Here is a 20,176-nt window from a genome sequence, read left to right as displayed (position 1 = left end):
AAAATGGGAAAGGATAACATCAAGGTTTTATATTGTCACTCTGTTTATTTAACTTCTATGCAGAGTACATCATATGAGATGCCAGGCCGGATTAATCACAAGCTGGAATCAAGATTGCTGGGAGAAATACCAACTATCTCAGATATGCAGGTGATACTACTTTAATGGCAGAAAGCGAAGAGGAACTAAGAGACTCTTGAAGAGGGTGAAAGAGGAGAGTGAAAAAGCTGTCTTAAAACTCACTATTCAAAAAATGAAGATCCAGTCCCACCACTTTATGGCAAATAGAAGTGGGAAAGTGGAAATAGTGACAGGTTTTATTTTCTTGGGCTCTGAAATCACTGCAGATTGTAACTGTAGCCACAAAATTAAAAGACACATGCTCCTTGGAAGAAAAGCTATGACAAACCTTGTCAGCTTATTAAAAAGCATAGTCATTGTTTTGCTGACCAAGGTCTATATAGTTAAAGCTTTCTTTTTTCTACTAGTCATGTACAGATGGGAGAGTTGGACCAAAAAGAAGGCTGAGTGCTGAAGAACTGATGCTTTGAAATTGTGCTGGGGAAGACTCTTGAGAGCCCCTTGGACAGCAAGATCACATCAGTCAATCCTAAAGGAAATCCACCCTGAATATTCATTGGAAGGACTGATGCTAAAGCTGAAACTCCAGCTCTTTGGCCACCTGATGCAAAGAGCCAACTCACTGGAAAAGACCCTGATGCTGGGAAAGACTGAGGGATGGAAGAGAAGGGGACAACAGAGGATGAGATGGTTGGATGGCATCACCAACTCAATGGACTTGAGTTTGAGCAATCTTCGGGAGATAGAGAAGGACAGGGAAATCTGATACACTGCAGTCCATGGGGTCAAAAAGAGTTGGACACAACTTAGTGACTGAACAACAACAACAAACATTTTATATTTGTAATCAAATTTTGCATGTTGTGAAATAGGGAAAATATATATTTTTTTCATTTTGAATAATACTTGGCACAGGGTAGACACTTGATAAAATGAAAATTGAGTCGATGAACTTACTAATTGTGGAAAATATCTTTTCCCATAATGGAAGGATCAGGGAAGGCAGATTATAAAGCCTGACAAAGAGATCACATTTATTAGGAAACTTCCGAACTCTAAATTACATAGAAATTAGAACACAGAAATTAGAGAAATAATTCTATGTGTTCTAGCTATGTTTCTATGAGAGATTCAATTTCTTTTCATTGTTTGTGGATTCTATATTTGTGAATCAGCCTACTCATTAAAAAGTATTTGTAACGTTGATATCAGCACTGCCAATACTTTCCTTGTCATCCATGGACATGCACACATCAGAGCAACAAAAAGTTTGACGAACCCAATACACAAGTTCTCGGCAGAGGCTGAATAAGATCCAGCTCTGCTCTCATGTTCCAAGTCCATAAAAGAAAGCAGCATCTTTTTTACACTCTATTTAGTGCCACGTTTGTCATATATTTGCATTTGTTTGTGGTTATATGCACGCCTGTGCATCGTGCTGAAGTACAGTCTAGCATTCCTAAGTGCAAGGTGGTTGTGGGGGGCTTCACAGAGAAAATGTAGGTCAGATGCCCAAACATAAATTCAGGAAGCTCAGAGAACAACAAGCAGCATAAATGCCAAAAAACTATACTTAGGCACATCATGATCAAACTATTAATGTAAAAGAATCAAAGATAAAGAAATAATCCTGAAAGAAGTCAGAGGAAAAAATGTATCCCATAGAACAAAGGATTCTGACTTTTCAGAAACCAGACAACCAAGAAGAAAATGGAGTGAACTGTTTTAAGAGTTGCGATAAAACCACTAACCTAGAATTCTGTCAGTTTAGCCATTCAGTCATGTCTGACTCTCTGTGACCCCCGTGGACTGCAGAATACCAGACTTCCCTGTCCATCACCAACTCCCAGAGTATGCTCAAACTCGTGTCCATCAAGTCAGTGATGCCATCCAGCCATCTTATCCTCTGTCGTCCCTTTCTCCTCCTGTCTTCAATCTTTTGCAGCATCAGGGTATTTTCCAAGGAGTCAGTTCTTCACATCAGGTGGCCAAATATTGGAGTTTCAGCTTCAGCCTCAGTCCTTCCAATGACTATTCAGGACTGATTTCCTTTAGGATAAAATGGTTGGATCTCCTTGCAGCCCAAGGGATCTCACCAGTCTTCCTCAACACCACAATTCGAAAACATCAATTTTTCGGTGCTCAGCTTTCTTTATGGTCCAACTCTCACATACACACATGACTACCGGAAAAACCATAGCTTTGACTAGATGGACACTGTACCCTACAAAATTATCCATCAGTGCTCAAAGAGAAATACTTTCTCAGAAAAACAAAAATTTAGGAAATTTGTTGCCAGTAAACCTTGCAACAAATGTTAAAAGAAGTTCTTTATTCAGAAGGAAAACAAAATGGGTCAGAAACTTGGATCTATATAACGTAAGGAAGAACACTGAATAAGAAAAGCACTTGCATGCTAAGTTGCTTCCGTCGTGTCCAACCATATGGACCGTAACCCATCAGGCTCCTCTTCTCATGAAAAGGAATAATTAAAGGTAAAATAAAACTTTCATTTTTCTTAATTGATCTAACTGATCAAACATAATATTTTGTTTAACAGAATATCCTTGCCTTCAAGTTGATTCTTTTATCATTTCCATGTGTCTTGCTAAAACTTCCCATTTTTTTCTTCATATTCTCCACCTTCTCCATTTTTATCTTAGTAACTTCAATGCCTTTGACTAATATTTGAACATCTAGGCCATCTCTGAAATGGACTGTTTTCTCTCTTCAGGAAAAATCAATTGTTCTTGCTTATTCATGTGCTTCATACTCTTTCATTATATACCAGAAGTTTTCATTAACAGAATATTAGATTCTAAAGTAAATAACATTTATCTTGGGAAAAGGGCCCTCCTTTTTTCTGCCATTCTGCTACACTGGTTGCTGAATCCATCCCCATAGGGCCTCTGAGCAGCTATAATTTGACTAACTTCACCACTAGCTTTATATCTTTCTGTAGCTGAATCATTATTATCCTTTCAGGGGAGCCTGAAATCTGAGTACCAGTGATATTCCAGAGAGCACCTTTTGCCTCACAGATGAGTAATACTTTTTTTTTTTTCTGAGTGTGAAAAATCTCTCAAGGTTTTTAAGTCATGGAGTATAGGCTTTGCTCCCTAACTGTGCACCTTGGGAAATTTCTTTCAGCTGTTGTCCCTCTGACAACTTCAACACCACCAGCCTTTGTGAAGTTTTAGAATGGCTTTGAAGTCACTTAGTTTTTCTCTCCTGCCTTCAGTCTATGGTAACTGAAATTCCAATGTGCCTGAAGGAAGGAAGAGGTTTCTGTCAGCATTCTTGCCTTTGCTTCAACAGGGAAAACAATGGAATGGAAAGAACCTAGAGTTGGTCTTATGAATCTCTCTTATCTCTTTCAACCATCCCTTGTTTTGGGGAAAAGGAAGCACTTGCACTTGGGTGAAGCCCCACACTCATCATGAGAGATCTTTCTCAGCTCCTGTTTTCTGACTATTGTTTTTTAGAAGACTCCCATAGTTGACCTCTACATCCTGAGGAATCGAAGAGACTTGAGCATTCATGGATTTTGTCTTGGTGGTGGTGGTGGTGGGATAGTCCTGGAACCAATCCCCCATAACCAGGAGACTACAGTCCTCATGAATGAGTTGAGCGACGGCAGACTAATTCTTTTGGAGGAGCTCTTCCGCTATCTAGTCTGCCACAATGCTCACAGGAGACTGTTAAACATTTTTTAAATGTTAGCTGGTCTCTACTCTCCCTTAATCCCACCCAGGCCTCCTCCCCTTCACTAAACATAAGGGTGGATTCTTGTTCTCTTTGCAGTTCTAGGAGGACTGTGAGCCTGTCTTTTTTATGACAGGTTTGCCACTTTCTGGAATTTAGTTTATTTAGGAATCATCATGTCTTCAGATCTGTGATGTGTTTTCTAAAAATATGTGTTGTAGTTTATCAACTTTTTGTTGATTGCTAGGCTGGGACAGATGATCACTTATACATTTACATTTTCAAATTTAAAGTAAAACTAGGTTTTGAATTTTAAACATCAAAAGCTTTCCTCTTTGGGGTGCATTTATTATGAAAGCCTCTTCAAACACTTTGAAAGGAGGTCTTGCAGGCACCATCCACATAATTTCCTGAGGATCTACTCGAACAGTTGTTTTTACCTGGTGTTTATTTTCCCATTGCTACAGATTTGATTTCTGTGTCTCAGTCCCGGCTCCTTCAGCTGCTGCTTTATTTGGATTGCTAACTTGAAAGTGGAACGATGACAGCTGCAACCTCCAGGGTTCCCCTCAGCTTGCTGATTTGTAGTGTGTTTGTCACATACAAAACCAAAGTCTGTTCCTTGAGCATTAACTCAGGTTCAAAACCTTGTTACGAAATCTTACAATTGACTCTGCATCTTGTATCAGACAAAAATAACGTCCACGGGGTACTGCAGAGCCAAGACTGAAGATCACAGTGACAGTTTCTTCCTCTTCCATATGAGTGGCCTCCAGCTGTAAGCAATGGGGTGTAGGTGATGGAGAAATAATTGCATCTCAGAACCCAGCATTCTCATTTACCAACATCCAATTAAACAGATGTTTCATCATTTGGGAGCATTTACTAGAGACTCTGAGGCATCGGTGCTCTCTCTCCAATACATTTGGTTGTATGAGGGGACTAATTTCCAAGTTTCTAGTGGAGTCAGGGAAGGAATTGCATATATCTCCCTTTCATACATATTCTACTGCTAGATGACAGCTTAGAATTTCAAGCAGTCCTGAGAAATGTAATAAAATACCTATCCATGATATTTATTTAGAGAGCTTGATAGATAACAGACAGTGACACCCTATAGCACACATGGGCTCATTTACAAAGAGTCATTCTGGAATTATGTCTCTTTGTAGACACTTGTGTGAACTCTGAGGAAACTATATGATGTCCTGGCCTACTCTTCTGAATATTTCAGGATTCTGAATTGGTTGATCTCACATTTATGATGTGGTTATGGCTGCTGTTTCATTCTCCACTTCTTGAGGTTATGGCTATGTGGCTTCCTAACTCATTCAGGAATATGCATATCCCTGGAGTTGATGGTATGTATGTGCTACCTGTGGGCATCTAAAGGAGCAACTTTTCCTCCATTTTAATGTGACTTATCATAGAATCCCATCCTACAATGACGATACTCTGCATGGACTGTCACTCTACAATGCTCACCTCAATGGGAACCTCATTGGTTTTTACCCTCTACTGACCTCTCTAACTAGTCAAGGCTTCCCTAGTGACTGAGGGGTAAAGAATCTGCCTGCAATGCGGGAGAGTTGGGTTCAGTCTCTGGGTTGGGAAGATCCCCTGGAGAAGGAAATGCAACCCACTCCAGTATTCTTGCCTGGGAAATCCCATGGACAGAGGAGCCTGTTGGGCTATAGCCCATGGTGTCACAAAAGAGTCAGACACAACTTAGCAACTAACCAACAACAATCTAAAGATAAACTTCAGGGTCAGAGTACTCCCCCAAACTTAAAGCAGTGATCAACTTGGGGACAGTATTCTGATGCTAGTTCTTGAGCTAATTCTAATATACACTGATTCAAAAAGATCTTGCAGATAGAGGCCCTCTACTAAAGAGAGGAAGTAATCAATGAGACCAATTGTGCTGAACTGTATAGAAAGAATATTATTAACTCAGTGATGCCTACTACCATGTGTATGCACCTTTTCTTTAAATTAGTATTTTTCTGGGTGTCAGCCCACAGCCAATAATTGCCTAAGCACCCTCTATTTCACATTTATAATAATTTCTGTGGTTTACTGATGCCTCCCATCTCACTGGCCATGGCTATTTTAAGAATTCTGGAAAAACGTAATGTGCTTGGGAAATAGTTCAAGACATGGTAGGAGAATGATTGTACCACATTTCCACATGCATTCAGTACTCTTAGTTCTTGGCAAGTATTCACTGATTCCCTGACATGAGGATGAGGCTATTAACAAGCCATCAATAGATCACCTCTCCTGCATCTTGCCATATTATCTACTTTGATACCTGATGTCCCAAATCAGCTCTGTGGGGCATAATTCTTTATAAAGTTAGGTCTCAATTGCAGACCTAACTTGATATCAAATATCTGGTAGTATTTTGTTTCACTATTGTCTTCCAGCCTGATCTATATGCCAAGTTGTCATCATCAAACCTGCTTCCATTGCAATTGGAATGAGTTATTTTTCAGGAGGCTTCTCTATTCCTCAAGTAAATATTTATTTCATGAGCCCAACCATATACTGATCCCAACTTAGACTTAAACTGAGTCTTCAACTACACATGTATTATAACTGCTTCACACAATACTTATTCGTGTCATCATTTCACCTTTTCTCATTTGAGAATAAGCACCTTAAGAGACATCTTTGCTCATATTTGTATGTCAGGTTTAAAGGCAGTATGTTGCACATTTTAAGTAGGTATAAAAAGAAAAATTAGGATAAAGAGAAAAATTGAGAAGGAAAGAGGGAGAAAAGAAAGAATATAAAGCAGAAAATAAGGAAAGTTAAATGATGGGATAGCAGACAGAAGCAAAAGTTTTCAACAGTTTCAAAAACTTCGCATGAGAATTGAGAATTAATAAAACAGGCTAACTAATGATTGCAACATAGCCAAGAAAATAATGGAACATTTATAACAAGGTAAAAAGTTTTGTACTTGTAAAACTAAATGTCATTGCAGGAAGTAAGCAATAGAGCTTAGGAATTAGGGCAACAGAGAAATCTTTAAAGAGAATCAATGAGACCCAAAAAATGCCACGATCTGTCAGATTCCTATCATCCATTAAGAGATAAGTGAACGAAATCCTCAATCCCTATTCCTTTATATCATCATTCTGTTAACATTACTAATTTAGACAAGAAAAGAGAAAATAGTGCTTTATCTAACAGTTATTAAAGCTAAAAGTAAATCAGATGGGAGCATTTGTATGAACATGTTATAAAACTAATACTCAATATTAACATTTCTTGATTTTTAACATCATTTATAAAACTGATTTCTTGAGCACATGGATATGAAGTAAAATCAACTGTTAAAACACTCCACTACTACCCATATCCAAAATTACATTTTCCCTGGACACAGAGACACCTGATCCCTTTGGCAGTATAAACAGTTAAGGGTTATTGATCTCTGTCTTATTCTTTTATATGGATGACTTACTTTACAAAAATGTCTCCCAACTCTTCTAGACCAGTCACTGAATTTATTAAAATAATCCTCTCTCCCTATTCCATGCATAGTGAATAAAAATCTCTGGTACCGAGGACAGTGAATCTTTATTAAAATGATTTTAAATATTTGAATGCAGCTATCTGGCTCTTGTCCTCAGACTGACATTTAGAATCACTCTTCTGAGCTCCATATTGCCATGTTAGTCACCATCCAAAAGGCTGATTGCTTGGATCCCACATCTAATGTGTTTGGGCATCATCACCGTCCACCCTTTTTCCAGATCCCAATGTGTACACATTTTGGCTGGGCCCACTGATGTCCAAACCAATCCAGTACTCACTGAACCCCATTTCTAATGTAATCACAGAGTCCTTATGAGTCACTGCAATATGTGCAGATGTAGTTCTTCACTCCAAGCCAAGTATCCCAAATGCATCAAAGGGCAAATCTGAAATGTGTTTCATGATATCTTTGGGAGACCAATAGTGAGTTGATTTGCCACCACTAATGCTCTGAAGAGTGTGTCTTCTCCTGTAGATAAGCCTTATTAGATGAAATTCAGGTCTGACATACTGCTAAGTCAGAAGCCGGTGCTCTGGGATGGTATTGAACTGCTACATAATGAAGTCAGCATAGTCAGAGAAAAGAAATGAACCCAAACGTGGCAGAAGAGTACCCTTTCTCACCTACTTGCGACAGGTTGTGTGGAATGCCTTTTCCCTTTTCTTAGAAGCTATGTATTCCTAGAATATGTGCACCTAACCGCTCACAAGAAGAGCATAATTAGAAAAGAAGCAAAGTAGTTGCTTCTATATCATCTCATAATTACTATATGCCAAGACGATGAGAGTTATCACAATGAATCATTGCCAGGTTTGGTCTTCTGGCTGAAGATTTTAAAGAGCTCAGCACATTTTGAAGACGTTTGAAATTCTTTGGCTTCTGTCATAAATTTAAAACCCAGAGCTTTGCGTCAGCTGTTTTAAGGAGAAAAAATAGTCCAAGTCCATAATAAATTTTTAGTTGAAAACTAACACTGTTATTGTATTCGGAGAAAATGTCATTAATGCACTCAAATCTTTATTAGTTGGAAAGGCCAAATGGAAGACACATCAAAATATATGAGATCAATATAGAAAGCAAGTATATTATGTTGTTTTTTAAAACTAGAAATTTCAAGATGCTTAAAGAACTATCACAGTGTCTTTTGAGACCAGGAGCAAAATGTGAAATAGTTGAAGAGTACAAGTATGGAATACAGTAGGACTAGAGAATGCAAGATGCTATTAAAAAATGACATGGAAGAAAGAGACACAATCCTGTTTTCAGATAACATCTGGATGACCTAGAAATAGAATTGTTTGGACAAGCAAGTGATTTAAATAAATTGCACTTTAAAATGTGGCAGGAACTCGAGTTAATGTTCTGTCACTTGAATAAATAGATGACAATTTAAAAATAAGATATGCTATGTCTGGATAACAATGTGAACCAAATCCTTCTTTACTATTAAGCATTCAGATGTTGTCACATAACCACTTGGAACAAAGTTAAAAGGATTCATGGCTTTTAAATTAGAAATAATTTTTATGCAGCATAAGTAGAGAACAGAGGATAAAAATATGTAAACATATCTGATACAAATACATATTTAACCCAGTTGATTGAAACTTTGGGAGTTCAATAGGAAGAATAACTGAACTTCTATAACATACACCCTAAAATAGCAGTGACAAAGGCACAGAGGTGTATTTCACATTCACCAACAATTTGGTTCCTGTGATTGGCAGATGCCCTCACAGGGTAATTCAGAGGCCCAAGCTCTTTACATTATGGCATCCCCTTCCCCTAGGTCCTCAAAGCCCATTCTGTTCATCCAACAAATGGGAAAAGATAATCTTAGAGGTGGTTTTTACTAGTGCTAGAAGATAGATACATCATTTTGCCACATCCTATGGCCACACATAACTAATAAAAGCAGGAAAATATGCTCTAGATCTGTGATCAGCATGAAAGGAAAACAACTGTTTAGACCAATCTTTTGCAATGATTATCAATTGTTTCCTTGAAAAATTTCACTGCCAGCAATTTTTATTCTTCACGTGCATGAAAAGTTAACAGTTATAATCCCAAGAGGTCAATAAAATACAGTGTCTTAATGGTATGCCAGAGTTCTGCAATGCATTTCAGGTTGGGGAAAGGATTTACCTTTTTATAATCAGCGTAGTGCGTGCGTGCTCAGTCATGTCTGACTCTTTGCGACCTCATAGATTGTAGCCCATCAGGCTCCTCTGTTCATGCAATTTCCCAGGTGAGTATACTGGAATAGGTCATCATTTCCTTCTCCAGGGGATCTTCCTGACCCAGGGATTGAACCCGAGACTCCTGTGTCTTCTGACTCAGTAGGCAGGTTCTTTATCACTGAGCCATCTGGGAAGCCCTATAGTTATCATAATTCCTTTTAAATATAGAAATATATATTTAAGGGATGTAATGTGCCTGAAGATCATGTTAAACAGAAGTCTACAATATTTAGATTTCATAACAAGTTCATCTTAATTCTCTGAAATTGGTTGGAGTATTTAGCATAGCAATAATGGTAGCTAAAATTGGTTACTTTAATAAGATTCAGAAGAAATCTTTTTGGAAAATGTTTTTAAAATCCTCACCATCAGATTTCTCCCTCTAATCCAAACCCATAAAAAAGGACAAAGTACAGTGATATGCAACTATTTCTTAGAAGTTTTAAAGTTTAAAAGTCCCCCAAAAAGGTAAAAAAGAGAAAACTATAAAATATCAGGAATTGGGAGAAATACAAAATGAATAATTATCTTAGGTATAATGTAATACTGCTTGTAGTAGCCGTGTTCTGTGGTTTTATTCTGGTTATCACAGAAAAGGAGTTTTTGTCACTATTAGTGTTAATCTGTGTGATACTGAAGAAAAATAAAGGAGTCCTGAGAGAAACAAGCTCGTGTGTGTAGAGTAGTTGCTTAGGCTTAGTGACTGAAAAAACAATCTTCCCTCTCTGAGCTTTATTTTCCTTGCATGTAAAATATGGTTGACAGCATTAAGTTCACAAGAATGCTGAGAATCAACCCGGAATCAAGTAAGTGAAAGTCAGGTTGTAAAAGCAAGTCTATCTTACCTCTTGGGAATAAGTTTGTGACTTACTGTCACTGCTTTATTCAAATGGATAAAATAATCTTGGCCTCATTTCTCTCTTCATTTTGATGTGGATCATTTTAAAGTCTTTATTGAACTTGTTATAATATTTATATATTATATAATAAAATATAACCAATTAACAATAATATTTAATAATTAATATGTAATCATACAAGGGGAATTATCATCAGACATATATAATATAAGGGGAATACCAGCTTCCCCACCAGGGTCGAGCCCACACCCACTGCACTGGAGGGTGAAATCCCAGCCGCTGGATGGCCAGGGAATTCCTTTCCCATTTATCTTCCAAGTGAAAAATTAAATAATGATCCTGAAGGGATTTCATGAAGATAAGAAAAGCAACAACTCTAGAGTGTTACTAGTTATTATGCATCATTGTATTTCCCTCAAACTAAAATCTAAGAAGACCTCATTTGGGTTTCCACATGACATGTTACAGAGTGAGGCTTCGACATTCTTTATGAACTCCTCTGTATCTTGGTATTAACAGAATTTATGCACCACATTATAAGCTGCAGGAGTGCTTTCAAATCACTCTGGTGCAGCAGAGGGTTAACCAGATTTCACTCCGCACTTACTTCACAGTATAAAGGAAGGTTGTTTTAGAGATCAGATGAGTTTTAACTAGAGTAAGTACAGCAGCAAAGCAATGAATGCTGTTGCCTAGGAAATAAAGGAATGGGAGAGGTAATCAATTTCTTCCAATCTTTATTTTACTCACCCACTTGATTTGAAATCACATATTGCTTCTCCCCAGATTAACAGTTAAGGCATCTTCTTGCAACTCAACAAGCATTACAATGTACACTCAATTTTGAATATATTGAAATCCCCATCATAAAAAAACCTTCTGAGGCTTCTATATTTAAAATAACAGCATTTTCTAGTTAAGCCAGCAAATATAGACACATAGAAATAAAGAAATTTCTGGCGAATTAGCTCTCTGGCATAAACTATGGTTAACTGTGTGCATATTTATACATTTATTTTACACATTCTGCTCATTTGTTTCAAAAGTAGACAGTATACTTTCGGTGTTCATTGTAATCTCAATTTGGTTCTACTTCTTTAATGTGCTTTCTTGGCATCTGCTTTTAGGGAAATATAGCTGGTCATTAACACAAATTTGCATGCCTTACAACTGTGTTGTCTTTCATGCAAAATATACATTAGTAAAATAATTACAGATGGGAAAGTATGCCCCATGGAACTGTTTCTTCATTACAAAATTATCCTGTTCTGATCATTTTACATCCACTTCATTTAAGGGGAGAACACAGGAAAAATCAAATATTTCAGTAGTGATAGTCATCTTCAGAGTACTTGTTCTTTCAAAGTGAGAAATGATGGATTATATATAAAAGGAACCATTACAGAGAGATTTACTTAATAAATTATTTCCAATTCCCCTCCTTTTCACCACCCTCCCCATTCTGTAAGAACAGCCTCTCTCAGCTTCAAAGCAGGCTCCTGCTAAAGCTTCCAGAATCTAAAGTTCATGGTGGACTTGGCAACTAAGGTCCAGACGAGGAGGATTTGTCATAAAGTATTATTTAGTTTATCATAGTATACAACTTTCCTTCCCACCTATCAGTAGGAAAACCCTGAACTGAATGCCCTTTATGTTACTCCAGGTCTACTCTCTACCCTCTCTGCCCTGCTGTGTGCCTGGAAAAACTGACCTGTACAGACTGCATCAACTGGGATCCCTCGCCTTCTAATTCCATATTAGGTTTAGCCATTGGGAAGCACTAATAGGTGATTTCAGGCAAAAAGGAGAAAAAGATTGGGGATATATTCTTCAACTTTTAACATTGCTGGGCAACAGTTGGCAGTGTCTATACCTTTACTGATGTCCATAGATCCTGCTGGGCAGTCCTCTGCTAGAACTTCTGGCAACTTCTGCTCTTTACCAAGTCAAGCCTAACAATGGGAAAGGCTTCCAATTGGAGCTAGTTCCAAGACATATTATCACCTTCTCTTGGTTTCTTACACTCACATATTGTTTGTAGCCCCTTCATTAAGGGCTTCTCTTGTGGCTTAGCTGGTAAAGAATCCGCCTGCAATGTGGGAGACCTAGGTTTGATCCCTGGGCTGGGATGATCCCCTGGAGAAGGGAAGGGCTACCCTCTCCAATATTCTGGCCTAGAGAATTCCATGTACTGTATAATCCATGGGGTTGCAAAGAGTCAGACATGACTGAGTGACTTTCACTCACTCCCTTCATTAAGCTATTATATAATTTGTTGAGATTGTCATTTATTTTGTGAACAATCCAGTTTCCTACTTATGTTTTATTTCTGTGGAAATAATAGATAAAACCAGATTGAGATTTCTTGAATTACAGAATGATGGACTGTTAGAACTGGAAAAAATCTCATACATATAACCATGACAAAAATGAGATCCCAAATTATGAAGCCTTATGCCCAATCACATCACTAATTTGTTGAAGAGATGAAATCATAACCAAAGTCTTCCAAATCCTGGTCAAGGGTTTTTGTTTTTGTTCCTCTTACCTTAGCAATGTCTGTATTTGATCATTCAGAATCTGAAAATGAGATTAGTCATAGGGATATGAGTTTTCCTTTGCTAAGTCACTTCAGGTGTGCCTGACTCTTTGCAAGCATATGAACTGTAGTCCAACAGGACTCTCTATTCATGGGATCCTCCAAGCAAGAATACTAGAGTGGGTTGCCATGCCCTCCTCCAGGGGATCTTTCCAACCCAGGGATCGAATCCACGTCTCCTGCCTCTTCTGCCTGCATTTCAGGCCCATTTTCCTCTACATATTTCTTTATCTTATTTGTGTTTGTTTTTTTTTAACATTTTTAGGGAAGATTCATGTAAGTAATGGAAATGAAAGAGATGAATACAAAATAAACAAAAGGAAGACTACAATATTTGAGGAATACATTGTAGGGACAATGATAGTTGAATTTTAAATTTCAGTCATTAGAAATATGCATTTTAGCAACCCTTGTTTATCTCTTCAGTTTATGCTGAGAATAAATAGACCCCAAAGCGAGTGAATTTTGTGTCTAAACCATTTAGTGCACAGCTACAAACCTCACATTAAAAGGGCTCATTATTTCATGAAATGAGCTCAAGAGGAGCTTCAAATCTGTATTTCAGAGATGGGGGGAACATACGTCTTTTACATGATTAGCCTTCTCAAGATGGAAATAAAAATCTTAAAAACTACTACTAACATAAAAAATTTAACTTCTATTGTGTGTAACCTATTAGTTTATGCCTTGTAGAAGTTTATAGTTAGAAACAGTTTCTAAGAACCCTTAGCATCTTTTATTACTCCTTATATTAAGTTACTTCTAAAAACTAGAAGGAAAATATATTTACTGTCTGTCTTCCTAAGGGAAAGACAGTATATGGAACATAAAAATAATTTATTCCATAATTTGGTTGAAAAACGTGTCCTTTAATTTGCCACCATGTAGAATTTAGCATTTCAACAAGAAAACCAGAAAAATAATTTATAATACATATACACAAAGAAATTCATGAGCAGTCTTATTTATTTAGTTATACTTTACTTTTAAAATGTTTACATAACTGAAAAAAAAATATAAAACACCGATATTATACTTTTAATGGGATAATTCAATGGCTAAAATGATATTTTGCCTAAATTCATCAAGCATCTGCCATACATACTCATTGTGAAATCCTAGATATTTGTGTATAACAAAAAAGCTGTGTATCCAAAAAGAAAAACAAGAAGCATTTTCCCCTATAATATAAATCAAGGGATGATCTGAAGAAGGGTGTCACTTGATTTTATATTTAAAGAAGGTATACAGTAAAATAACCAACATCTTTGACAGTAATGAATAACATTATACTATAGCCTCACTAAAGCTCCATAGCTTTGAGTCTGGCTTTTGATACAGTTTCAAACACAGCCTACATGCACTTATACATCAAAAACGTTCAAATGGGAAAAATATACAAATCAGTCAATCCAACAATAATAAAATAGCTATCAGAGAAAACACATGCGATCTGAAGAAAAGATATTAAGACTTATTAATGATCTGGCACACTTCCTCTGACAAAATAAGGACCACCCTAATGGTGGTCATTAGGAGCTGGCTGACTGTGACGCACTTCCACACGCATTAGCATCCAGGACACTCCTGGGTATCACACTGGCCCAGAAAAACCAGTGATGGCAATTGACCCAACTTGTGTTTTTTTAAATCATATGATTGATCACTGCTACTCAGTGCAAAGAGAAAAACAACATGAACATATGAAAAATAGTAGTAAGATTACATAAGATTAGAAGGTCCATCTTATTTATATCTATATTTCCACTATTTAGGATGGTGCCAAGAAAAGTTAATACTTATAGTCAAGTTATTACATGTTAGGTCGTATTGAATAAATCAACTAATGTTCCTTCACTGCTAGTAATCTATTGTACTGAACTTGAACAAATTGCTTCAACTCTCTGAGCTTGAGTTTCAACATCTGAAAAATTGTAAACTATAATAGTACCACCTCTAGGAGGCTTCCCTCAAGACAATGAAATGAGATAATACACATGAACACACTCTTTGGACTTCACATACTGTTAAAGATGGAAATTTTGTGTTGTTATTTTAATATTTTATGGATTAAATAAGAAAGCTAAGTTTGCCACTGACATTCTGTTCAACACATGGTTAGATTTATCTAACAATTGTTAGGCTTTATTTTTCTTAAGAGATTCAATAATATTTTAAAGTTCAATGACAAATGACTTGCAAACACTTTTATTTTTTAACACATTTGGTTTTACCACAAAAAGATGGCTCATCATTTTTCCAATATAAATAAGTGATAACTCCATAGTAGTAACACAAATAGCAAAAAGCTGTGAAATCTAGCATTTCAGGGCATGTCTACATAGCCAGTGTTCCCCCATGAGGGAAGTCTTAACGGCATGAGAGATAGTTGAATCATAACAGTGAGAAAATGACTAAACACATTCTTTCGTACAGAAAGCTCCCAGTGTCTGTGACGGCCAATCTGAGACAGGGACAAAAAAGAAGTTGTTTACACAGTTGTTTATACAATACAGTCTTTGCAGCTCAGGGGGTCTACCACATAGTTTAATAACTGAGAAATTTCTAGAAGTGTTGTAAGCAAATTTATTCCTGGAAGAATATGAGGTTATTTTTCTTACCTCTGGAAAAAGTTACGCTGTCTTATGAAACATGATCAGTGTTAGTGATCACAGAAATAACTCTACCAATGGGAAAACAGAAAAGTAGCTATAGATGAAAAGTGAGGGCAGAGGTGACAGAAAATCAATCATTAAATACTGTTAGTGAAAGTGGGAGAAAAGGCACCTTGAGGCAAAAAGGAGACAGTAGTGGTTACTTGAAAAGCATGTGAATATTTTTACATTCACCAAAGATATTAATTGCTAGAATTTAGGGACAAGAAATGACCTAAATTATAGATGATTCATAAACTACATCTAGCATTCTTAATACTCATTAATCTTTATTGTAGATAATAAAATGGTTACTATTTTAAAAATATTTTAGTAGTTTTTACAAAAGTTTTAGCTTATGGGCATATTAAAAAAACTGGAAAAATCCAGTAACCTTATTGGTTAGTTTTCAAATAATAAAATTGGGATCCTCTATCAAGACGAGAAATTCTATGTTGTTTCCAAAATGTGTTACTTCTTGAAACACGTTTATAAGATTTGTCTAATGTCTACTATGAATATAAACTTACTAATTTCTATTGATAGGAATGACTCAACATTGGCAGAAGAGAGGACCACCACCAACACACACTTAGCACAGATGCAACATGAGCAAGACCGACTGATTAACTTGTGACTGATAGTCTCCTAAGTGTTTCTGGGTTGATTATCAGAGATGTCAACTTAGCCGTTGACTCTGAATGTTATCCCTTCCTATTCTTGCTTTTCAACTTGACATCAGTGGTTTCTTTCAAACCAGCAATACCTTGATGTTAGCTGTTAGGCTTTAAGTCTTTCAAGAGGATTACAATTATTTTTTTCTCATGTTCCCAATTTTTCAACTGATTTTTCTTAAGATTTTGGACTCAGAAAAACATAAACTTCCTGAGAATCACTGGGAAGAAATTTCTGCATGGAAATCCTATGCAAGACAAACTCTCTTTTCCGTGTCAATAAGTGGCATGACAGGCAGGCGGTTTCTTGAGTTTTCATCTAAGTATGAAAGTATCAGTCACTCAGTGGTGTCAGAATTCAGAAACATAAATATTCATCACTGTAAAATGGTAAGAAATATGTATGTTGGTGTCTGTCCCTGAAAGTGAAAGCCACTCAGTCGTGTCTGACTCTTGGCCACCCCACAGACTGTATTCCGATGGGCTCCTCTGTCCATGGGGATTCTCCAGGCAAGAATACCGGAGTGGGTAGTCATTCCCTTCTCCAGGGAATCTTCCTAACCCTGGAATCAAACCCAGGCCTCCGGCATTGCAGGTAGGCTCTTTAACTACCAGGGAAGCCCCCATCTAAGCATGAACCCTGGGCTCCTCTATGCCTCCCACACACCCAGCCTTCTGAATGCTGCTTCAAATATATCCTGAACTACCATTATCTCTCCAGCCACAAAGTTAGCACCACCACCTCTCCTGGTGATGACACAACAGTGTTTTAGGTGGCCTTTCTGCTTCCACTTCTGACCCACTAAATATAATTTACCACACAGTAGTCAGAATAAAAACTTTAAACATACAATTTAGGTCTTGTTACTTTCATGCTTAAAACCCCCATCAGTTTCTTATCACATATAAAGTTTAAATTTTGTAACATGCCTTCCAAATTCCTGATAGTCTAACTTTCCAAACCGATCCCCTCAGGCTGAATTCTAGGCCCACTGACTTTCTTTCTGTTTTTCAAACACTGTAAGTTAATTATTTGATCTTTTGTTGTATTTGGTTTCTTCCTAAATTGTTGTTGTCCTGCATTTTCAAGGATGAACTTAGGAGTTACTGCAAGTGACTTCCATGACCCGTGAATCTATGGTAGCCTACTGCATACTCTCTCTTATACCATCTTATATAAATTTTCTACATAGTATCTATCACCAGGTTTTTTTCTTAACTGTCCTCTCTCTTCTTTCCTTTCCTTCCCTCCCTTTTCTTCCTCCCTCTCATCTTCTTTTACTAAAATGTAAACTGTAATAAAGCAAAAGTTGTCCATTTTGTTCACTGCTACATCCCAAGCACTTTAGAACAGTATGTGGTACATAGTAGTGCTCAGTGAACAGTTATTAGATGAATGAATTAATAAAAAAGGAATATTTTAGATCACACAATTAAACTGAGCTTTAGTTTCTTGATCTCTAACGTGATCATAATACTGATTTTCTCAGAGTTCTTATAAAATTATATGTGATTAGTTCATGCAAATACTTGTAGAAACCACCATGAAAATGGAAGATACTAAAATATTAAGCCTATGAAAGAGAATTTTTTAAAAAACCATACACAGCACACAGCTACATTTAAAATATAAGCCCAAATCTAGTAATCATATATATTAATATATACTTACCTGATGGTGCATATGATAAAGAATCCACCCACAATGCAGGAGACCTGGGTTCAATCCCTGGATTGGGAAGATCCCCTGGAGGAGGGCATGGCTACCCACTCCAGTATTCTTACCTAGAGAATCCCATAGACAGAAGAGCCTGGTGGGCTACAGTCCACGGGGTCACAAAGAGTCCAAGACTGAACAACGAAGCACAACATAACACATATTAATAAATATTTTTAATTAAGATACATTTTATGGGGTGAAATATTCTTAAGTGGGGCTCACATATATATATTTAATCAATATAGATTTTATGGGGTAAAACATTGGAAGTTGCTCAAGTTATTTAACCTAATTTAGAGATCTAGGCTTCAGCAAACAGAAGGAAAAGGAGGAAAGGCACTTTTTGTTATTGAGTACTTAAACTGAGTACTTCAATCTAAAAAATAGATTGAAGATCATGTTAAGATTTTCATGTAATATACATCACTGAGGTGGTATTGTCATCTCAATTGATAAATAAGGAATTCAGCCCCAGAAACATTAGGTCGTTATGTCTCCAAACCGGGTGCTTTTCCTATCATGTCACCTTGCCCCCATCAGTGGCTGGGAAGATGACCTGACGCAGACGCCTCCAACAGGTTTTTTGATGTTATATCTTCAAACGCCAGTTCTACCTGTACCTTTTCCAGGGAAATCCCACTCCCAGCCCCAGCTGAGAGGTTGTCAGGTCACAAAACTCCGTGTCACTTTAGCTCCCCTTCTCATCTCTGCACATCTGACCCAAGAAGAAACTTCTGTGGCCTGGCTTTAAAAAACATGAGTGGATTGCTTTTGTAGGTACTTGAATTGAAAAACCAGAAGCAAGTGTCAGTCACCTGGGATTTTTTTTTTTTCAATGCGGACCATTTTTAAGATCTTTATTGAATTTTTTAATATTGATTCTGTTTTATTTTTTGGTTTTCAGCCACGAGGCATGTGGGATCTTAGCTCCTCAACCAGGGATTGAACTTACACCCCTGCATTGAAAGGTGAAGTTTTAACCACTGGACCGCCAGGGAAGTCCCCATCTGGAGATTTTGAAACAGGTTAAGTCATTAAAAAAAAAAAGAAAGAAAATTTATGAAGCAGAGTCAGGAATGAGGTTGGTGCCCTAGCAAGCCAAAACCATCCACAAGTTGTTGCTATTAAAGAGTAGAAGTAACATATTATGAGAAAGGAGAGCCAGAACAAGGAGCCCACATTCTGAGATTAGGGAGACCATGCAGCTCCTAAGAAATGCAAGAGAACCTTTGATATCCTACTTAGTTTCAGTCCCTATAAGACTACGTTTCCTATCTTTGGATGCAATTGCTTGTTATATCATCTTAAGAAAATCTATTTCTCCTTCCTATTGCTGGAGCTAGCTGGAAAGGTCTCTCCTTCTTGAAACTAAAAGGATCACAACTAGAACACATCATGCTTATTACCTCCTCCCAATCTCGGCCATATAGCCTGAAAATGTAGCTTCACACAATGAGAGCTACATCCACCCCACAGCAATGATTTCTGAAGAAACTGTTTGAAGAATAAGCAATTAATAAAAATAATAGCAAAGGGCTTCCCTGGTGGCCAGGTCAGTAGAGAATCTGCCTGCAATGCAGGAGACTGGATTCGATCCCTGGGTTGGGAAGATCCCCTGAAGAAGGAAATGGCAACCCACTCTAGTATGCTTGCCTGGAAAATCCCATGGACAGAGGAGCCTGGTGGGCTGCAGTCCATGGGTTTGCAAGAGTTGGGCATGATTTACTGAGTAAACCACCATCCTAAAAATAACAGGAAAAAAGATCCCTAAATATTATCTGAAAGACTGTGCATTGTGTTTCTGTGCTCAGTCACCCAGTCAAGCCTTGTTCTTTTGCAACCCCAAGGACTGTAGCCCACCAGGCTCCCTTGTCCATGGGATTTCCCAGGTAAGAGTCCTGGAGTAGGTTGCTATTTCCTCCTTGAGGGGATCCTCCAGGCCCAGGGACTGAATCCATGTATCCTGCATCTTCTGCATTGGCAGGCGAATTTTTTACCACTGTGCCACCCAGGCAGCCCTGTGCTTTGCATCATGTCAATTAATGCAAATCAAATTTTTATTGCTACTATTAGTGCGTCATTGATTTGATCTG

Source organism: Cervus canadensis, chromosome 3, assembly GCF_019320065.1.
Source record: "Cervus canadensis isolate Bull #8, Minnesota chromosome 3, ASM1932006v1, whole genome shotgun sequence".
NCBI lineage: Eukaryota > Metazoa > Chordata > Mammalia > Artiodactyla > Cervidae > Cervus > Cervus canadensis.
Note: the sequence above shows the minus strand (reverse complement) of the source record.